The 21,449-nt window shown below is 42.5% G+C and overlaps 1 long non-coding RNA gene across 1 annotated transcript in view; it reads right to left on the bottom strand.

The window, feature by feature from the left end:
- The window catches only part of LOC130285100 (uncharacterized), a 69,095-nt gene extending 49,966 nt beyond the window's left edge, over positions 1–19,129 (bottom strand). The window contains exon 1 of the long non-coding RNA XR_008847248.1: positions 19,008–19,129. This is a non-coding gene — a long non-coding RNA (uncharacterized LOC130285100). The remainder of the gene's footprint in view (positions 1–19,007) is intronic.
- Between the last annotated feature and the right edge of the window lie 2,320 nt (positions 19,130–21,449).

Below are 21,449 nucleotides of genomic sequence, written 5' to 3'. Positions count from 1 at the left end.
CTTCATGCTATGTCATTCAGCCACTATATGGTCTCCTCTTGCTGCCGCAAACTCCAGGCTGTGCCATTAAGCCACTAAATGTTCTCCTCATGCTGCCGCCAACTCCAGCCTGTGCCATTCAGCTACTATATGGTCTCCTCTTGCTTCCGCCACCTCCAGGCTCTGTCATTCAGCCACTATATGGTTTCCTCTTGCTGCCGCAAACTCCAGGCTGTGTCATTCAGCCACTATATCTTCTCCTCATGCTGCCGCCAACTCCAGGCTGTGCCATTCATCCACTACATGTTCTTACGGTGCCACAAACTCCAGGCTGTGCCATTAAGCCACTATATGGTCTCCTCATGCCTCCGCCACCTGAAGGCTGTGTCATTCACCCACTGTATGGTCTCCTCTTGCTGCTGCAAACTCCAGGCTTTGCCTTTCAGCCACTATATGGTCTCCTCATGCTTCCACCACCTCCAGGCTTTGTCATTCAGCCACTATAGGGTTTACTCATGCTGCTGGGCCTTGGACATTACCTAAAAATGTTTATGGTAGCACTAGCTACCATAAATCTTCAATTTAAATTGGAAATTCATCTTTTAATCTTAGGGATTGTGAAGCCTATTGTCTACTAATGCTGCTTCCAGCTCCAGGCTTTTCCATTCAGCCACTATATGGTTTACTCATGCTGCTGGGCCTGGGACATTACCTAAAAATGCTTATGGTAGCACTAGCTACCATAAATCTTCATTTTAAAATTCCTCTTTTAATCTTAGGGATTGTGAGGCCCTATGGTCTCCTCATGCTGCCACCAACTCCAGGCTGTGTCATTTAGCCACTATATGTTCTACACATGCTGCCGCCACCTTCAGGCTGTGCCATTCAGCCCCTATATGGTCTCCCCATGCTTTCGCCATCTCCAGGCTGTGTCATTCAGTCACTATATGGTCTCCTCATGCTGCCGCAAACTCCAGGCTGTGTCACTCAGCCACTATATGGTCTCCTCATGCCTCCGCCACCTCAAGGCTGTGTCATTTGCCCACTGTATGGTCTCCTCTTGCTGCTGCAAACTCCAGGCTTTGCCTTTCAGCCACTATATGGTCTCCTCATGCTTCCACCACCTCCAGGCTTTGTCATTCAGCCACTATAGGGTTTACTCATGCTGCTGGGCCTTGGACATTACCTAAAAAATTTTATGGTAGCACTAGCTACCATAAATCTTCAATTTAAATTGGAAATTCATCTTTTAATCTTAGGGATTGTGAAGCCTATTGTCTACTAATGCTGCTTCCAGCTCCAGGCTTTTCCATTCAGCCACTATATGGTTTACTCATGCTGCTGGGCCTGGGACATTACCTAAAAATGTTTATGGTAGCACTAGCTACCATAAATCTTCATTTTAAAATTCCTCTTTTAATCTTAGGGATTGTGAGGCCCTATGGTCTCCTCATGCTGCCACCAACTCCAGGCTGTGTCATTTAGCCACTATATGTTCTACACATGCTGCCGCCACCTTCAGGCTGTGCCATTCAGCCCCTATATGGTCTCCCCATGCTTTCGCCATCTCCAGGCTGTGTCATTCAGTCACTATATGGTCTCCTCATGCTGCCGCAAACTCCAGGCTGTGTCACTCAGCCACTATATGGTCTCCTCATGCCTCCGCCACCTCAAGGCTGAGTCATTTGCCCACTGTATGGTCTCCTCTTGCTGCTGCAAACTCCAGGCTTTGCCTTTCAGCCACTATATGGTCTCCTCATGCTTCCACCATCTCCAGGCTGTGTCATTCAGTCACTAAATTGTTTACTCATGCTGCTGGGCCTAGGACATTACCTAAAAAAAATTATGGTAGCACTAGCTACTTGAATCTTCAATTTAAATTTGAAAATTCATCTTTTATTCTTAGGGATTGTGAAGCCCTTTTGTCTCCTCATGCTGCTGCCAGCTCCAGGCTGTGTCATTCAGCCACTATATTGTTTAGTCATGCTGCTGTGTCGGGAACATTACCTAAAAATGTTTATACTAGCATTAGCTACCATAAATTTTCTATTTAAAGCATTTATTCACCATATGGTGATTTAAGTACGTACCTGCCAGACAGCAATAGACATGCTTAAGAAGGATCTGCGCTTGTCTTGTGGCTAAATGGCTATTTTGTAAGAGTACCATAATACTGGGGCTAGCTTTTTGTGAACTGGTATTTCCTGTTGAGTTTTCTTCTTTTGCCGTCTACAAATCCCATAATTCAATTTTCCTCCCTCCCACACATCAGCCACAAGACCTGTGGTATTCAATCAGGGTGCCTACAGCTGTTGCTTTAGTTTCAGATTGATCTCTCTCCCACCAAGCGATCTCTCCACCCATTGAAGCAGACAGGCTCCCTGTCATCAGCTGACTAGTGAGTCAGGTCTCGGCCGCATTGCAACCTGGGAAAAATCTGAGACAACAGTAATTTTGTATGCTGTTAAAAATAAATATTGGGGTGAAAATCACATAAGAATTGTGAGAAAACCATCACACACAGACACAGACACTATATTATGAACTAAACTAACTTTACAGCCCCTGTAGCATAGTAAAATAAAAAAAATCCTGGAATACTCTTTTAAATTTGAAAATGTTTCCTTTAATCTTAGGCATTGTGAAGCCCTATGGTCTCCTCATGCTGCTGGGACATTACCTAAACATTTTTATGATAGCACTAGCTACCTTAAATCTTCAATTTAAATTAGAAAATTCATCTTTTAATCTTAGGGATTGTGAGGCCCTATGGTCTCCTAATGCTGCTGCCAACTCCAGCCTGTGTCATTCAGCCACTACATGGTCTTCTCATGCTTCTGCCACCTCTAGGCTTGTGGTCATACAGTATTAGTTCAAAGTAAATGCCGGGACATTAAACTTGGGAATCTAATATAAAACTTAAATTTAAATTTTAACCTCTTAAGCACCAAGGACGTTCTGGAACGTGCCCGCACCCTGGGCTTTAAGGACCAAGGACGTTCCAGAACGTCCTGGTGTTTCTCCGGTCTCTGCCGCGTGCCGGGCAGAGATCGGAACGGCATTCCTGCTGAAATCCTTCAGCAGGCATGCCGTGCAAATGCATGCCGGGACCCCAGAATTGATTCTGACCAATGGCGGAGCAGGACAGTGGGTTGCCATGGCAACCCCCCGTTCTGCCCACCCCTGGATGTCGAGGGGATCGTGTGAAGAAGATGGAGGTCGGTACCTGCAGGAGAAGATGCCTGGAGACCCCGGTCGTCGCTGGAGACTGCTGGATCCTGGGTCAGGTAGGGAAACTACTGTGGGGGAGGGGGGAATTGAAAGTGAAAGTAAAGTGATCTTTACTGTGGCAACCACTAGGAAGGCCAAACTGCAACTCCCAGCATGCCCAGACAGCCAAAGGCTGTCTGGGCATGCTGGGAGTTGTAGTTTTGCAACATCTGGAGGGTCACAGTTTGGAGACCACTGTTACAGTGGTGCCCGAACGGTAGCCCTCCAAATGTTGCCAAACTACAACTCTCAGCATGCCTAGACTGCCCAGGCATGCTGGGAGTTGTAGTTCTGTAACATATGTCCCTTCAGATTTAGCAATTTCATGACATTTTTGAAAAATGTTGCTTTACTTTGAAGCCCTCTAATTTTTTTTTAAAAAGCAAAAATATGTCCATTTTATGATGTCAACATAAAGTGGACATATTGTATTTGTGAATAAAAATAAAATTTATTGGGAATATCCATTTTCCTTACAAGTAGAGAGCTTCAAAAATACTACATTTTCAAAATGTTCATGAAATTTAGGGATTTTTCACCAAAAAAGGATGCAAGTAATGCCGAAAATTTACCACCAAAATAAAGTGGAATATGTAACGAAAAAAAAACAATCTCGGAATCAGAATGATAACTAAAAGCATCCCAGAGTTATTAATGTTTAAAGTGACAGTGGTCAGATGTTCAAAAAACGCTCTGGTCCTAAGGTGTAAAATGGCCTGGTCCTTAAAGGGGTACTCCGGTGAAAACCTTTTTTCTTTTAAATCAACAGGCTCCGGAAAGTTAAACAGATTTGTAAATTACTTCTATTAGAAAACCTTAATCCTTCCTGTACTTATTAGCTGCTGAATACTACAGAGGAAATTCTTTTCTTTTTGGAATGCTCTCTGATGACGTCACGAGCACAGTGCTCTCTGCTGACGTTATTATAATAATAAGTCTTTATTTATTTATTGTTGTCCTTAGTGGGTTTTGAACCCAAGGCCCCAGCACTGCAAGGCAGCAGTGCTAACCACTGGGCCACCATGCTGCCCTTAGCATACATCTGCTATGCACGGTTGCTAAAATGGACAGAGATGTCAGTAGAGAGCACTGTGGTCGTGATGGCATCAGTGTTCCAAAAAGAAAGGAATTTCCTCTGTAGCATTCAGCAGCTAATAAGTACTGGAAGGATTAAGATTTTTTAATAGAAGTAATTTACAAATATGTTTAACTTTCTGGCACCAGTTGACTTAAAAGAAAAAAGGTTTTCACCGGAGTACCCCTTTAACCCCTTAAGGACGCAGGACGTAAATGTACGTCCTGGTGTGGTGGTACTTAACGCACCAGGACGTACATTTACGTCCTAAGCATAACCGCGGGCATCGGAGCGATGCCCGTGTCATGCGCGGCTGATCCCGGCTGCTGATCGCAGCCAGGGACCCGCCGGCAATGGCCGACGCCCGCGATCTCGCGAGCGTCCGCCATTAACCCCTCAGGTGCCGGGATCAATACAGATCCCGGCATCTGCGGCAGTTCGCGATTTGAATGAATGATCGGATCGCCCGCAGCGCTGCTGCGGGGATCCGATCATTCATAACGCCGCACGGAGGTCCCCTCTCCTGCCTCCGTCCGGCTCCCGACGTCTCCTGCTCTGGTCTGTGATCGAGCAGACCAGAGCAGAAGATGACCGAAAACACTGATCTGTTCTATGTCCTATACATAGAACAGATCAGTATTAGCAATCATGGTATTGCTATGAATAGTCCCCTATGGGGACTATTCAAGTGTAAAAAAAAATGTAAAAAATGTAAAAGTAAAAGTAAAAAAAAAGTGAAAAATCCCCTCCCCCAATAAAAAAGTAAAACGTCCGTTTTTTCCTATTTTACCCCCAAAAAGCGTAAAAAAAATTTTTATAGACATATTTGGTATCGCCGCGTGCGTAAATGTCCGAACTATTAAAATAAAGTGTTAATGATCACGTACGGTGAACGGCGTCAAAATTTTTGTAGAGGGTATTGATTTTAAAGATTTTTCTACTTTTGTAAGATTTTAAATCACTTACCTGTGTGTAACACCCTTCTGCTGACGTAATCGTGGGTGTGTATTTAACCTGCGACGCGTCATCAGAGGGTGTAGTCTGACGAAGCGGGCTGTGTTCCCGTGAAACAGCTGTAACAACACCTCCTGTTCCCTGGCGTTCCTGCCGACCATAAGTCCTCCTGTGTTCTATGTTGATGTTCAACGGAATAAAGAATCTGTGCACGTTGATCGGGTGAATGCGGTTTTCTCTACATTGTCCAGATTTGTAAATTACTTCTATTAAAAAATCTTAATCCTTCCAGTACTTTTTAGGGGCTGTATACTACAAAGAAAATGTTTTTCTTTTTAGATTTCTCTTATGTCACGACCACAGTTCTCTCTGCTGACATCTCTGTCCATTTTCGGAACTGTCCAGAGCAGCATATGTTTGATATGGGGATTTTCTCCTGCTCTGTACAGTTCCTAAAATGGACAGCAGAGGTCAGTAGAGAGCACTGTGGTTGTGACATAAGAGAAATCCAAAAAGAAAAACATTTCCTCTATAGTATACAGCCCCTAAAAAGTACTGGAAGGATTAAGATTTTTTAATAGAAGTCATTTACAAATCTGTTTAACTTTCTGGTCTAAACAAAAAAGGTTTTCCATGGGAGTACCCCTTTAACCCCTTAAGGACTCAGCCCATTTGGACCTTAAGGACTCAGACAATTTTATTTTTACATTTTCGTTTTTTCCTCCTCCCCTTCAAAAAATTTTTGCACGACCAGTTGTCCGGTGTAATGCCATCACTCACTTTATCAAAAAATGTATGGCGCAACCAAAAAAAATACTATTTGTGTGGGGAAATGAAAAAGAAAACCTTAATTTTGCAAATTTTGGAAGGTTTTGTTTTCACGCCGTACAATTTATGGTAAAAATGACATGTGTTTTTTATTCTCTGGGTCAATACGATTAAAATGATACCCATGATTATACACTTTTCTATTACTGTTGCGCTTAAAAAAAAAACGCAAACTTTTTAACCAAATTAGTACGTTTAAAATTCCCCTATTTTGAAAACCTATAACTTTTTCATTTTTCTGTATAAGCGGTGGCATGAGGCCTCATTTTTTGCGCTGTGATCTGTACTTTTTATTAATACCATATTTGCTTATACAAAACTTTTATTACATTTTTTATTAATTTTTTGGGGGAATAAAATGTTATAAAAAAGCAGCTATTTTGGACTTTTTGCTTTTTTTACGTTCACACCGTTCTCCATACGGGATCATTTACATTTTATTTTAATATTTTGGATATTTACGCACGCGGTGATATCAAATATGTATATAAAATATTTTTTTTACACTTTTTGGGGGTAAAATAGGGAAAATGGGACAATTTAAGTTTTTATTGGGGGAGGGGGTTTTTCACATTTCTTTTACTTTATTTTTTTTACTTTTTTTACTTTTATTTTTACACTTTAATAGTCCCCATAGGGGACTATTTAAAGCAATATCTTGATTGCTAATCCTGTTCAGTGCTATGTATAGGACACAGCACTGATCAGGGTTATCGGTCATCTTCTGCTCTGGTCTGCGGGAAGGCAGATCAGAGCAGAAGACTTCCGGAAGGCAGCGGAGCCAGGTGAGGGGACCTCCGTCTGCCGTGCAGGATGATCGGATCGCCGCGGCAGCACTGCGGGCGATCCGATCATCCTGTTAAGTGACCACGATGCTGCAGATGCCGTATTGATCACGGCATCTGAAGGGTTAATGGCGGACATCCGCGGGATCGCGGGTGTCCGCCATTACCGGCGGGTCCCTGGCTGCGATCCACAGCCGGGACCTGCCGCGCATGATGCCGGCATCGCTCCGATGCCCGCGGTTATGCTCAGGACGTAAATGTACGTCCTGGTGCATTAAGTACCACGTCACCAGAACGTACATTTACGTCCTGCTTTGTTAAGGGGTTAAAGCTTCCCTCAGTCCTTCCTTCTGGTATGACATCCCGAATACTCTGTATGAGACCACAGCGTTCCAGACAACTCCCTTGCACATCCTCAAGATCAGGATACGGAGCCTTTCGTGTCACTTCCTATACTATTGAGTGACTTGGTGTTTGAAGTTCATTGTAAGTATTGGTCTCGTCACCCTTTAATATAGTTTTATACCAGTTATCGCAGTGTGTTAACTGGCTATATGGAGCATTTATTATGTCTTTTATGGTCGATTGCTTCTACCTTGAGTATCTTTTCTATTTGACTCCTCATAGGTGTTTGATGAATTTGAATTGCTGCCAATGTTTAGCTATATGCTACAATGTTTGTATATCTACCTTGTACAGGGCATTGCTTTTTAGCTTCTAGATTTTGATACATTGATTTCCTTTCTCACTTATTTACTCTTGTCTGTACAGTCCCTTACAAATGATTTGTCACCCTCCTGGGTCACCTTCCTCTGAAGGTCTGTCCAAGAGAAGAGACTTAAAATCCTGTACTACTTGCAGAAATACAGATCGTTGGTTGTATGTTTACGTCACAGCTTTTAGGAACTGCTATTATCCAAGATGGTTCTATAGTAGCAGTGTGTCTCAAATGGTTCTAAAGTAGCAGTCTGTCTCAAATGGCTCTATAGTAGCAGTGTGTCTCAAATGGTTCTATAGTAGCAGTGTGTCTCAAATGGCTCTATAGTAGCAGAGTGTCTCAAATGGCTCTATAGTAGCAGTGTGTATCAAATGGTTCTATAGTAGCAGTGTGTCTCAAATGGCTCTATAGTAGCAGAGTGTCTCAAATGGCTCTATAGTAGCAGTGTGTCTCAAATGGCTCTATTGTAGCAGTGTGTCTCTAATGGTTCTATAGTAGCAGAGTGTCTCAAATGGTTCTATAGTAGCAGTGTGTCTCAAATGGCTCTATAGTAGCAGTGTGTCTCAAATGGCTCTATAGTAGCAGAGTGTCTCAAATGGTTCTATAGTAGCAGAGTGTCTCTAATGGTTCTATAGTAGCAGTGTGTCTCAAATGGTTCTATAGTAGCAGTGTGTCTCAAATGGTTCTATAGTAGCAGTGTGTCTCAAATGGCTCTATAGTAGCAGTGTGTCTCAAATGGTTCTATAGTAGCAGTGTGTCTCTAATGGTTGTACAGTAGCAGTGTGTCTCAAATGGTTCTATAGTAGCAGATGAATGGTTCTATAGTAGCAGTGTGTCTCAAATGGCTCTATAGTAGCAGAATGTCTCAAATGGTTCTATAGTAGCAGTGTGTCTCAAACGGCTCTATTGTAGCACTCTGTCTCAAATGGTTCTATAGTAGCAGAGTTTCTCAAATGGTTCTATAGTAGCAGTGCGTCTCAAATGGCTCTATAGTAGCAGTGTGTCTCAAATGGCTCTATAGTAGCAGTGTGTCTCAAATGGCTCTATAGTAGCAGTGTGTCTCAAATGGTTCTATAGTAGCAGTGTGTCTCAAATGGTTCTATAGTAGCAGAGTGTCTCAAATAGTTCTATAGTAGCAGTGTGTCTCAAACGGTTCTATTGTAGCAGTGAGTCTCAAATGTCTCTATAGTAGCAGTGTGTCTCAAATGGCTCTATAGTAGCAGTGTGTCTCAAATGGTTCTATAGTAGCAGAGTGTCTCAAATGGTTCTATAGTAGCAGTGTGTCTCAAATGGTTCTATAGTAGCAGTGTGTCTCAAATGGCTCTATAGTAGCAGTGTGTCTCAAATGGTTCTATAGTAGCAGTGTGTCTCAAATGGCTCTATAGTAGCAGTGTGTCTCCAATGGTTCTATAGTAGGAGAGTGTCTCAAATGGTTCTATAGTAGCAGAGTGTCTCAAATGGTTCTATAGTAGCAGTGTGTCTCAAACGGTTCTATTGTAGCAGTGTGTCTCAAATGGCTCTATAGTAGCAGTGTGTCTCCAATGGTTCTATAGTAGCAGTGTGTCTCAAATGGCTCTATAGTAGCAGTGTGTCTCAAATGGCTCTATAGTAGCAGAATGTCTCAAATGGTTCTATAGTAACAGTGTGTCTCAAACGGTTCTATAGTAGCAGTGTGTCTCTAATGGTTCTATAGTAGCAGAGTGTCTCAAATGGTTCTATAGTAGCAGTGTGTCTCAAATGGTTCTATAGTAGCAGTGTGTCTCAAATGGTTCTATAGTAGCAGAGTGTCTCAAATGGTTCTATAGTAGCAGTGTGTCTCAAATGGCTCTATAGTAGCAGAGTGTCTCAAATGGTTCTATAGTAGCAGAGTGTCTCAAATGGTTCTATAGTAGCAGTGTGTCTCAAATGGCTCTATAGTAGCAGTGTGTCTCGAATGGTTCTATAGTAGCAGTGTGTCTCAAATGGTTCTATAGTAGCAGTGTGTCTCAAATGGTTCTATAGTAGCAGTGTGTCTCAAATGGTTCTATAGTAGCAGTGTGTCTCAAATGGTTCTATAGTAGCAGTGTGTCTCAAATGGCTCTATAGTAGCAGTGTGTCTCAAATGGTTCTATAGTAGCAGTGTGTCTCAAATGGCTCTATAGTAGCAGTGTGTCTCAAATGGCTCTATAGTAGCAGTGTGTCTCAAATGGTTCTATAGTAGCAGTGTGTCTCAAATGGTTCTATAGTAGCAGAGTGTCTCAAATGGTTCTATAGTAGCAGTGTGTCTCTAATGATTGTACAGTAGCAGTGTGTCTCAAATGGTTCTATAGTAGCAGATGAATTGTTCTATAGTAGCAGTGTGTCTCAAATGGCTCTATAGTAGCAGAATGTCTCAAATGGTTCTATAGTAACAGTGTGTCTCAAACGGTTCTATAGTAGCAGTGTGTCTCTAATGGTTCTATAGTAGCAGAGTGTCTCAAATGGTTCTATAGTAGCAGTGTGTCTCAAATGGCTCTATAGTAGCAGAGTGCCTCAAATGGTTCTATAGTAGCAGAGTGTCTCAAATGGTTCTATAGTAGCAGTGTGTCTCAAATGGCTCTATAGTAGCAGTGTGTCTCAAATGGTTCTATAGTAGCAGTGTGTCTCTAATGGTTCTATAGTAGCAGTGTGTCTCAAATGGCTCTATAGTAGCAGTGTGTCTCAAATGGTTCTATAGTAGCAGTGTGTCTCAAATGGCTCTATAGTAGCAGTGTGTCACAAATGGCTCTATAGTAGCAGAGTGTCTCAAATGGTTCTATAGTAGCAGTGTGTCTCAAATGATTCTATAGTAGCAGAGTGTCTCAAATGGCTCTATAGTAGCAGTGTGTCTCAAATGGTTCTATAGTAGCAGTGTGTCTCAAATGGCTCTATAGTAGCAGTGTGTCTCAAATGGTTCTATAGTAGCAGTGTGTCTCAAATGGTTCTATAGTAGCAGTGTGTCTCAAATGGTTCTATAGTAGCAGAGTGTCTCAAATGGTTCTATAGTAGCAGTGTGTCTCTAATGGTTCTATAGTAGCAGTGTGTCTCAAATGGCTCTATAGTAGCAGTGTGTCTCAAATGGTTCTATAGTAGCAGTGTGTCTCAAATGGCTCTATAGTAGCAGTGTGTCTCAAATGGCTCTATAGTAGCAGTGTGTCTCAAATGGTTCTATAGTAGCAGTGTGTCTCAAATGGTTCTATAGTAGCAGAGTGTCTCAAATGGTTCTATAGTAGCAGTGTGTCTCTAATGGTTGTACAGTAGCAGTGTGTCTCAAATGGTTCTATAGTAGCAGATGAATGGTTGTATAGTAGCAGTGTGTCTCTAATGGTTGTATAGTAGCAGTGTGTCTCAAATGGCTCTATAGTAGCAGAATGTCTCAAATGGTTCTATAGTAACAGTGTGTCTCAAACGGTTCTATAGTAGCAGTGTGTCTCTAATGCTTCTATAGTAGCAGAGTGTCTCAAATGGTTCTATAGTAGCAGTGTGTCTCAAATGGCTCTATAGTAGCAGAGTGTCTCAAATGGTTCTATAGTAGCAGTGTGTCTCAAATGGCTCTATAGTAGCAGTGTGTCTCAAATGGTTCTATAGTAGCAGTGTGTCTCTAATGGTTCTATAGTAGCAGTGTGTCTCAAATGGTTCTATAGTAGCAGTGTGTCTCTAATGGTTCTATAGTAGCAGTGTGTCTCAAATGGTTCTATAGTAGCAGTGTGTCTCAAATGGTTCTATAGTAGCAGTGTGTCTCAAATGGCTCTATAGTAGCAGTGTGTCTCAAATGGCTCTATAGTAGCAGAGTGTCTCAAATGGTTCTATAGTAGCAGTGTGTCTCAAATGATTCTATAGTAGCAGAGTGTCTCAAATGGCTCTATAGTAGCAGTGTGTCTCAAATGGTTCTATAGTAGTAGTGTGTCTCAAATGGCTCTATAGTAGCAGTGTGTCTCAAATGGTTCTATAGTAGCAGTGTGTCTCAAATGATTCTATAGTAGCAGTGTGTCTCTAATGGTTCTATAGTAGCAGTGTGTCTCTAATGATTTTATAGTAGCAGTGTGTCTCAAATGGTTCTATAGTAGCAGTGTGTCTCAAATGGCTCTATAGTAGCAGTGTGTCTCTAATGGTTGTACAGTAGCAGTGTGTCTCTAATTGTTCTATAGTAGCAGTGTGTCTCAAATGATTCTATAGTAGCAGTGTGTCTCAAATGATTCTATAGTAGCAGTGTGTCTCTAATGGTTGTATTGTAGCAGTGTGTCTCTAATGGTTGTATAGTAGCAGTGTGTCTCTAATTGTTCTATAGTAGCAGTGTGTCTCAAATGATTCTATAGTAGCAGTGTGTCTCTAATGGTTGTATAGTAGCAGTGTGTCTCAGTGTGTCTTGAAGTATCTATTTTTTTCCACAAATATTTGCCCATGCAGATTCTGGATATTCAAATTAATAATGACTATGTTTTTGTTAGGTGTTCTATTCACATTGGGGTGCATACCATTGCCAATGTCCATGCCCCTATTTATGGTCAGCAGACATTTCTATCAAGAATGCTAGAATACCAGAATTATTTTTTTCTTAGGAATCCCTTATAGTATGTGAAGATTTCGCTGTAACTCTACAAAAAGAGAAAGCTCAGCGGGCTCCTTTATTCTTTACCATGCTGTGGTGAATCGAATAAAATGTTCTCTTTTTTTCTATATAGCTAAGTAATGCCTGGAGAATTACTCATTCAGATGATCACAATTACACATTCTATTTTATGCAAGGAAGGTATATATGAGACTGGATAATACATTTATACATTACTATCTTCTGCTGGACTAGTTTACTGTCTCTATCATTCATTAGGACCATGCACCTGACCATTTTGACCTGCAAATGCCTAACAACCCTCGTAGGGAGTTTATGTACAGACTCAATCTTAAGTATGTTTGGCCAATCTGAAAATGGCTATAGCAAATTTTGTCAGTGATCATGCGCAAAACTCAACCTCACCCCAGACTTAAATGATAAGTATCATGCTAGAAAACGTATCCACTATCCAAAGGATAGGGGATAAGTTTTAGATCGTGGGAGGTCAGACAGCTGGGGCCCCCTGTGATTTCATGTACGGAGCCCCTGTGCTTTAGCACAGGAGAGCGTCAATACTCCCCGTCCAAAGCGGAGGTCAGCACACCTCCTCCATAAAGTTCCATGGTAGAGCCGTTCAGCAACCCTTGGCTCTCCCATAGGGCATTATGGAGGGGGTGTGGCGACCTTCGCTTCGGGCGGGGGTCATGACGCGCTCCTGTGCTAATGCACAGGGCCTCTGTACAGGAGATCGCGGGGGCCCCAGCTCTCTGACCCCCCGCGATTGAAAACTTATCGCCCATCCTTCGGAGCATAACACCTATCCTTTAATGGGAAGTTCTTAACCCCTTAAGGACCCTTGACGTACGTGTACGTCATGACCACCTGGTACTTCCTGGTAATTCCGGCGCCGGGTGGGGATTGGACCGGGATGCCTGCTGAAATCGTTCAGCACGCATCCCGTACAAAAACGCCCAGGGAGGTCATCAGTGAATTCACACTTGTGATTTGCGCGATTCTGGGTCATTACGGGTCTATAGTGACCTGGTGACCCAGAATATAAGGGAGATCGCGGTTGTCTAAGACACCCACGATCCCCCTGAAGGCATAGGAGTGAGGTGGCAGGGGTGCCACAATCCTATCCCTACTATTGGTGGTCTAGACACCACCACCAATAGCATATCGGGGGCGGGGGGGTTAACTTTCGTTTTCCCCATCCTGCCCACCCATAATAGGCGGGGCAGAACGGGGAACAAACGGAGACCGGCGCCGAAGATCCACTTACCGATCCGGGCGGACGACGGAGGCTGCGGGCGACGGAGATGACGTGCGGCTGGATCCGACGGAAGCTGGTGAGTTGCTTAGCAACATCTGGAGGGTACAGTTTGAGATCATTATACAGTGGTCTCTAACCGTAGCCCTCCAGATGTTTCAAAACTACAACTCCCAGCATGCCCAGACAGCTGTTTGGGCATGCTGGAATATGTAGTTTTGCAACAGCTGGAGGGCTGCAGTTTGAGACCACTATATAGTGGTCCCTAAACTGTAGCCCTCCAGATCTTGCAAAACTACAACTCCTAGCATGCCCAAACAACTGTTTGCTGTCTGGGCATGCTGGAATTTGTAGTTTTGCTACAGCTGGAGGACCACAATTTGGAGATCACTTTGCAGTGTTCTCTAAAACTGAAGCCCTCCAGATGTTGCAAAACTGCAAATCCCAGCATGCACAGACAGCAAACAGCTGTCTCGGCATGCTGGGAGTTGTAATTGCGTACCTCCGGCTATTGCATAACTACATCTCCCAGCATGCCCTTCGGCGATCAGTGCATGCTGGGAGTTGTAGTTTTGCCACAGCTGGAGGCAGACTGGTTGGAAAAAACTGACTTAGGTAACAGAACCTAACTGAAGGTTTTCCAACCAATGTGTCTCCACCTGTTGCAAAAGTACAACTCCCAGCATGCACGGTCTGTCAGTACATGCTGGGAGTTGTAGTTTTGAAACAGCTGGAGGTTTGCCCCCCCCCCCCCTCCCCCATGTGAACGTACAGGGTACATTCACACGGGCAGGTTTACAATAAGTTTCCTGCTTCAAGTTTGGGCTGCGGGAAACTCACCGTAACACGCCAATGCGAATGTACCCTAAAAACACTACACTAACACATAATAAAGAGTAAAACACTACATAGACACCCCCTTATACTGTCCCCCCCAATAAAAATGAAAAACGTATTGTATGGCAGTGTTTCCAAAACGGAGCCTCCGGCTGTTGCAAAACAACAACTCCCAGCATTTCCGGACAGCCACTGACTGTCCAGGCATGCTGGGAATTTAGAAACAGCTGAAGGCACCCTGTTCGGGAATCACTGGCGTAGAATACCCCTATGTCCACCCCTATGCGATCCCTCAAATGCGCATTGAGCTCTCTCAATTCGGAGCCCTGTCGTATATCAAGGAAACAGTTTAGGGCCACATATGGGGTATCTACGTACTCGGGAGAAATTGCACTACAAATTTTGGGGGGCTTTTTCTCCTTTTACCCCTTATGAAAAAAATTTACACTAACATGCTGGTGTTGCCCCACACTTTTTATTTTCACAAGCGGTAAAAGGAAAAAAAGACCCCCAAAATTTGTAACGCAATTTCTCATCATGTACATGTACATTTGAGGCCTAAATTGGTGATTTGCACAGGGGTGGCCGATTTTACAGCGGTTCTGACATGAACGCAAAAAATGAATACCTACATGTGACCCCATTTTGGAAACTACACCCCTCACGGAATGTAATAAGGGGTGCAGTGAGCATTTATGCCCCACAGGTGTCTGACAGATTTTTGGAACAGTGGTCCGTGAAAATGAAAAATGTAATTTTTCATTTGCACAGCCCACTGTTCCAAAGATCTGTCAAACGCCAGTGGGGTGTAAATACTCACCGCACCCCTTATTAAATTCTGTGAGGGGTGTAGTTTCCAAAATAGGGTCACATGTGGTGGAGGTCCACTGTTCTGGCACCACGGGGGGCTTTGTAACAGCTCTGTTTCTATCTTTGCAGATGACACCAAGCTTTGTAGCACGGTACAGTCTATAGAGGATGTGCATAAGTTACAAGATGACTTGGATAGACTAAGTGTCTGGGCATCCACTTGGCAAATGAGGTTCAATGTGGATAAATGTAAAGTTATGCATCTGGGTACAAATAACATGCATGCATCGTATGTCTTAGGGGGATTAAACTGGCAGAGTCACTGGTAGAGAAGGATCTGGGTGTACTTGTAGATCACAGACTACAGAATAGCATGCAATGTCAGGCTGCGGCTTCCAAAGCCGGCAGGATATTGTCATGTATCAAAAGAGGCATGGACTCAAGGGACAGCAACATAATACTCCCCCCTTTATAAAGCATTGGTACGGCCTCACCTGGAATATGCTGTTCAGTTTTGGTCGCCTGTTCATAAAAGGGACACTGCGGAGTTGGAAAGGGTGCAGAGACGCGCGACTAAACTAATATGGGGCATGGAACATCTTAGCTATGAGAAGCGATTAAAGGAGTTACAATTGTTTAGTCTTGAGAAGAGACGTTTAAGGGGGGATATGATAAATGTATATAAGTATATAAATGGCCCATACAAAAAATATGGAGAAAAACTGTTCCAGGTTAAACCCCCCCTCCCCCCAAAGGACGAGGGGGCACTCCCTCCGTCTGGAGAAGAAAAAGTTTAGTCTAAAGGGGCGACACGCCTTCTTTACCGTGAGGACTGTGAATTTATGGAACGGTCTACCTCAGGAACTGGTCACAGCAGGAACAATTAACAGCTTTAAAACAGGGTTAGATACATTCCTGGAACAAAATAACATTAATGCTTATGCAGAATTATAAAACTACATCCCTTCCCCTTATCCCCTTACACCCTTCCCTTCAATTCCCTGGTTGGACTTGATGGACGTATGTCTTTTTTCAACCATACTAACTATGTAACTATGTAACTATGTAACATGGCCCCTGACTTCCAATCCAAACAATTTTTTTCCCAAAAGCTCAATGGCGCTCCTTCTCTCCCGAGCATTGTAGTGCGCCAGCAGAGCACTTGACGTCCACACATGGGGTATTTCCATACTCAGAAGAGATGGGGTTTCACATTTTGGGGGGCATTTTGTCCTATTACCCCTTGTAAAAAAAAATTAATTTGAGGGAAAACTAGCATTTTAGTGAAAAAAAAAACATTTACACATCCAACTTTCACGAAAAGTCTTCAAACACCTGTGGGGTGTTAAGGCTCACTGGACCCCTTGTTACGTGCCTTGAGGGGTGTAGTTTCCAAAATAGTATGCCATGTGGGTTTTTATTTTTGCTGTCCTGGAACCATAGTGGCTTCCTAAATGGGACATGCCCCCCAAAAACCATTTCAGCAAATTTTGCTTTTCAAAAGCTAAATGTGACTCCTTCTCTTCTGAGCATTGTAGCTTGCCCGCAAAGCATTTTACGTCCTAACATGGGATATTTCCATACTCAGAAGAGATGGGGTTACAAATTTTGGGGGTCATTTTGTCCTATTATCCCTTTAAAAAAAATTAATTTGAGGGAAAACTAGCATTTTTGTGAAAAAAAATAATAATTTTCACGTCCAACTTTAACGAAAAGTCGTCAAACACCTGTGGGGTGTTAAGGCTCACTGGACCCCTTGTTACATGCCTTGAGGAGTGTCTTTTCCAAAATAGTATGCCATGTGTTTGTTTTTTGTTTTTTTTGCTGTTCTGGCACCATAGGGGCTTCCGAAATGTGACATGCCCCCCAAAAACCATTTCAGAAAAACTCACTCTTCGAAAATCCCACTGTCGCTCCTTCCCTTTTGAGCCCTCTCTTGCGCCCGACGAACACTTGACATACACATATGAGGTATTTTCTTACTCGAGAGAAATTGGGTTACACATTTTAGTAAGATTTCTCTCCTTTTAAACCTTGTAAAAATTCAATAACTGGGTCTAAAAGAACATGCCAGTGAAAAAACATTTAGATTTTGAATTTTCTCCTTCAATTTTCTGCTATTCCTGTGAAACACCTAAAGGGTTAACAAACCTTTTGAATGTCATTTTGAATACTTTGAGGGGTGCAGTTTTTATAATGGGATCATTTGTGGGGTATTTCTAATAAGAAGGCCCTTCAAATCCACTTCAAAACAGAACTGGTCCCTGAAAAATTTCGATTTTGAAAATTTTGTGAAAAATTGGAAAATTGCTGCTATACTTTGAAGCCCTCTGATGTTTTCCAAAAGTAAAAACATGTCAACATTATGATGGAAACATAAAGTAGACATATTGTAGACATATAAGCAGGGAGCTTCAAAGTTAAATAAATGCAACATTTTCAATTTTTTCATCAAATTTTGGAATTTTTCACCAAGAAATGATGCAAGTATCGACAAAATTTTACCACTAACATAAAGTAGAATATGTCACGGAAAAAACAATCTTGGATCAGAATGAAAGGTAAAGGCATCCCAGAGTTATTAATGCTTGAAGTGACAGTGGTCAGATGTGCAAAAAATGGCCATGTCCTACAGTCAAAGTTGGCTGGCTCCTTAAAGGGGTACTCTGCCCCTAGACATCTTATCCCCTATCCAAAGCATAGGGGATAAGATGTCAGATCGCCGCGGTGCCGCTGCTGGGGAGCCCTGGGATCCCCGCTGCGGAACTGCGCTATCATTGCAGCACAGAGCGAGTTCGCTCTGTGCGTAATGACGGGCGATACAGGGGCCGGAGCCGCGTGATGTCATGGCTCCGCCCCTCGTGACATCACGGCCCATCCCCTTAATGCAAGTCTATGGCAGGGGGCGTGACGACTGCCGCGCCGCCTCCCATAGACTTGTATTGAAAGGGGCGGGCCGTGACGTCACGAGGGGCGGAGCCGTGACGTAACGATGCTCTGGCCCCTGTATTGCCCGTCATTACGTACAGATCGAACTCGCTCTTTGCTGTAATGATAGCGCAGTGCCGCAGCAGGGTTCCCGTGGCTCCCCAGGAGCAGCACCGCGGCGATCTGACATCTTATCCGCTATCCTTTGCATAGGGGATAAGATGTCTAGGGGCGGAGTACCCCTTTAAGGGGTTAAAGAAGTACTCAAATGTTTCCAAATGATTTGGTTCCAGAAAGTTATAAGGATTTGTAAATTACTTCTATTTAAAAATCTTAATCCTTCCAGTACTGATCAGCTGCTGTATACTTCAGAGGAAGTTATGTAGTTTCTTCCAGTCTGACCACAGTGCTCTCTGCTGATACCTCTGTCTGTTTCAGAGTAAAAGCAAATCCCCTCTCTTGCTCTGGACAGTTCCTGACATGGAACTGTGTCAGCAGAAAGCACTGTGGTCAGTCTGGAAGAAACTGCACAGATTCCTCTTGAGCATACAACAGCTGATCAGTAGTGGAATGATTAAGATTTTTAAATAGAAGTCATTTACAAATCTGTTTAATTTTCTGGCACCAGTTGATTTGAAAACATTTGTTTTCCACCGGAGTACCCCTTTAAGTACATTGGCTTATAAATTGAGCTCCCTTGAGTCTCTTCATAAGTTTTCCCTTACTGATGATGTCCTCCACGACCTCTTTGGTTCATAAAGGGCTCATTAATAAGAAACACAATAGATTTCACCAAATTTGTTCTAGCCCTTATTACGAATGGGGCAACAAAGCAACTAGGGCACTTCATGACAAGAGTTCAGCACTCTATATCCCTTTTGTAAAGGGTTCTTGAAGTGCACTAGTGCAAATTCTTACATTTTAGGGATTGTTACTTAGACCTCTATAGCCCCTCACCCAGTGGTGACAAATTTCCTCCACAGTGTCCGGACCTCTTGAATTACCTTAAGCAGATGGTGTTGCCCTCTTTGCCACCCCAGTGTCTATCTGGCTTAGACTCAGCTTTCATTCTGGCAGAGCTTTTTTCTACATCTTCCCTACTGTCTGGTAAGTCTCTTGAGCCTGATAGCTATACAGCGAGCGAAGCTTTATAAAATGGATCATAGAACATTTAATGCAAGCATTCCAACATAATGATGCAATAATGCAGGGTGTGCAACAAATAGGGGATCTGCATATTAAATGTTCTGCTTTACAGTTTACCGTCTATTATATGTTTTCTCATATATATATATATATATATATATATATATACTGTATATATATTTATATATATATATATATATATACACATATATATATATATGTATATATATATATATATATATATATGTATATATATATATATTTATATATATATATATATATATATATATATATATATATATATATATATATAGTAGTTAAAAGGCAGCAATCCCGTTTGTAGTGAAAATAAACTAGTGATTTATTCCATGATGCAGACAACGTTTCGGCGATCTTTCAAGTGCAAATAAGTGATACACAGGGGGTTTAAATACACACCCCACAATCAGTGACATAATAACAATTAGCATAACTAGTGACATCATCCGTGCCAATACAAATATAAACAAAGTATAAAACATCAAAATCCATTCATATTTATATTACAAAACATCATAGTGCCATACCTTTGAAGCATATTATACATATGTGCAACTTTATATTTGCCGATCCTTGCATAAACTCGCCGATAGGCATTTGCATGTGAACATTGGTGACAGTGTGCAGGTGTTACATGAAAACAACTGCGCATGTCCAGGGACCTAGGCTTTTTGGGGGGACACCCGCTCTCCACATGACAGTGTGACGTAAATGTATTTGCTCCTTCGACTACATGATGTGACCTGATATGTTTGATCATTTGATGTTGCAGCTGCAGTGTATCTATTGTTAAGAATTGTTTATGCAGAAACTGCTTACCTTGTTTCTAGTGAGACCATTTATTTCTTGTTTACTCACTTGTACGGTGTCCATTTTAGGACAGCATCAGCCATCAAGCTGTACCTCGCTCATCCTTCAGCCAAAACGGCATCCCACCTCCTCCGTCAGGCAAAACCTTTGTCAGCTCTACCTCGCTCATACTTCAGCCGAAACAGCGTCCCGCATCCTCCCTCCTCCGTCAGGCGTCAGGCAAAACCTTTGTCATCCTTAAGTCTGTCATACCTCAGATGAAAATGAAAGTGCTGAGTCAGCAGAGCTTCGGCAGACCTGCTAGCACAGACAGTGTGTGATTGGCTGCTGCCAGCAAAGATACTGTGATTGGTTGATGGGAGCGTAGGTGTATGCAGTCCCGCTCCACTGTTTAGACACATTTCTTTACAAACCCTAATCCTCTCATGTACCCAGTTTTCCCCTATTCCTGCAAAACAAACCTGTGCTCACTGTGATTGGTTGATGGGAGCATAGGTGTGTTCAGTCCCACTCCACTGTTTAGACACATTTCTTTACAAACCCTAATCCTCTCATGTACCCAGCTTTCCCCTAAAAAATAGTTGTTCTGTAATACAAACATTAATAGTTTTAAAATAAAGGCAATTTGTTCAGAGTCAAACTCAGCATCAATTAATGTTTTCCTGATGGCTTGTAGCCCCCTCGTGTGTTGTTTTGACATGTACAAGCTTACTATATCAAAACTAGCAATGATTGTATTGGATGGTAATGTAACCTGGGAAATTTTAGACAAGAAGTCATTAGTGTCCTGTAAATATGATTTGGACCTCGTGGCAAATGGTTGCAAAAATGTATCCAAAAATATTGATACATTATTAGATAATGACCCCCTGCCGGAGACAATAGGCCTACCTGGGGGGTCTTGAAGGCGTTTATGTATCTTCGGCAGGAGGTATAATACCGGTTTAACGGGATGTTGAACTAGGAAAAATTCACTAAGTTTCTTGTCAATGAGACCCTGTTCGAGTGCATTCTCTATTATGTGTTGTAGAGCTCGTTCCATTTCCCATTTGGGATCTCTAGGTAAGATCTTGTATACGTTCTCAACATTAACTGTCTGTATGCCTCTTTTAAATAGGTGCCCCTATCCATGACCACAACCCCACCTCCTTTGTCAGCAGGTTTGATTATGAGGTTGTGGTCATGGATGAGTTGCTGCACTGCAAGTAATTCACCATGTGTCAGATTGGGATGCTTTAACCGCAACTGTTGCTGTTTGATGAAAGAGAGCTCTCTCTTTACACAAAGGTTGCCACTGCATGTGATTCCACAATAGGTTGGAAATCACTAGGAACATGTAACTCTAACTTATGAAATTCAAAACCAGTCTTATCTGTACTAGATACGGGTAAACTCTCTTTAGATTTGTGTTGAGAAAACCACATTTTTAACTTGATTCTCCGCACAAATTG

Source organism: Hyla sarda, chromosome 8 (assembly GCF_029499605.1).
Source record: "Hyla sarda isolate aHylSar1 chromosome 8, aHylSar1.hap1, whole genome shotgun sequence".
Classification (NCBI taxonomy): Eukaryota; Metazoa; Chordata; class Amphibia; order Anura; family Hylidae; genus Hyla; species Hyla sarda.
This window is presented reverse-complemented; position numbering and strand designations above follow the sequence as displayed.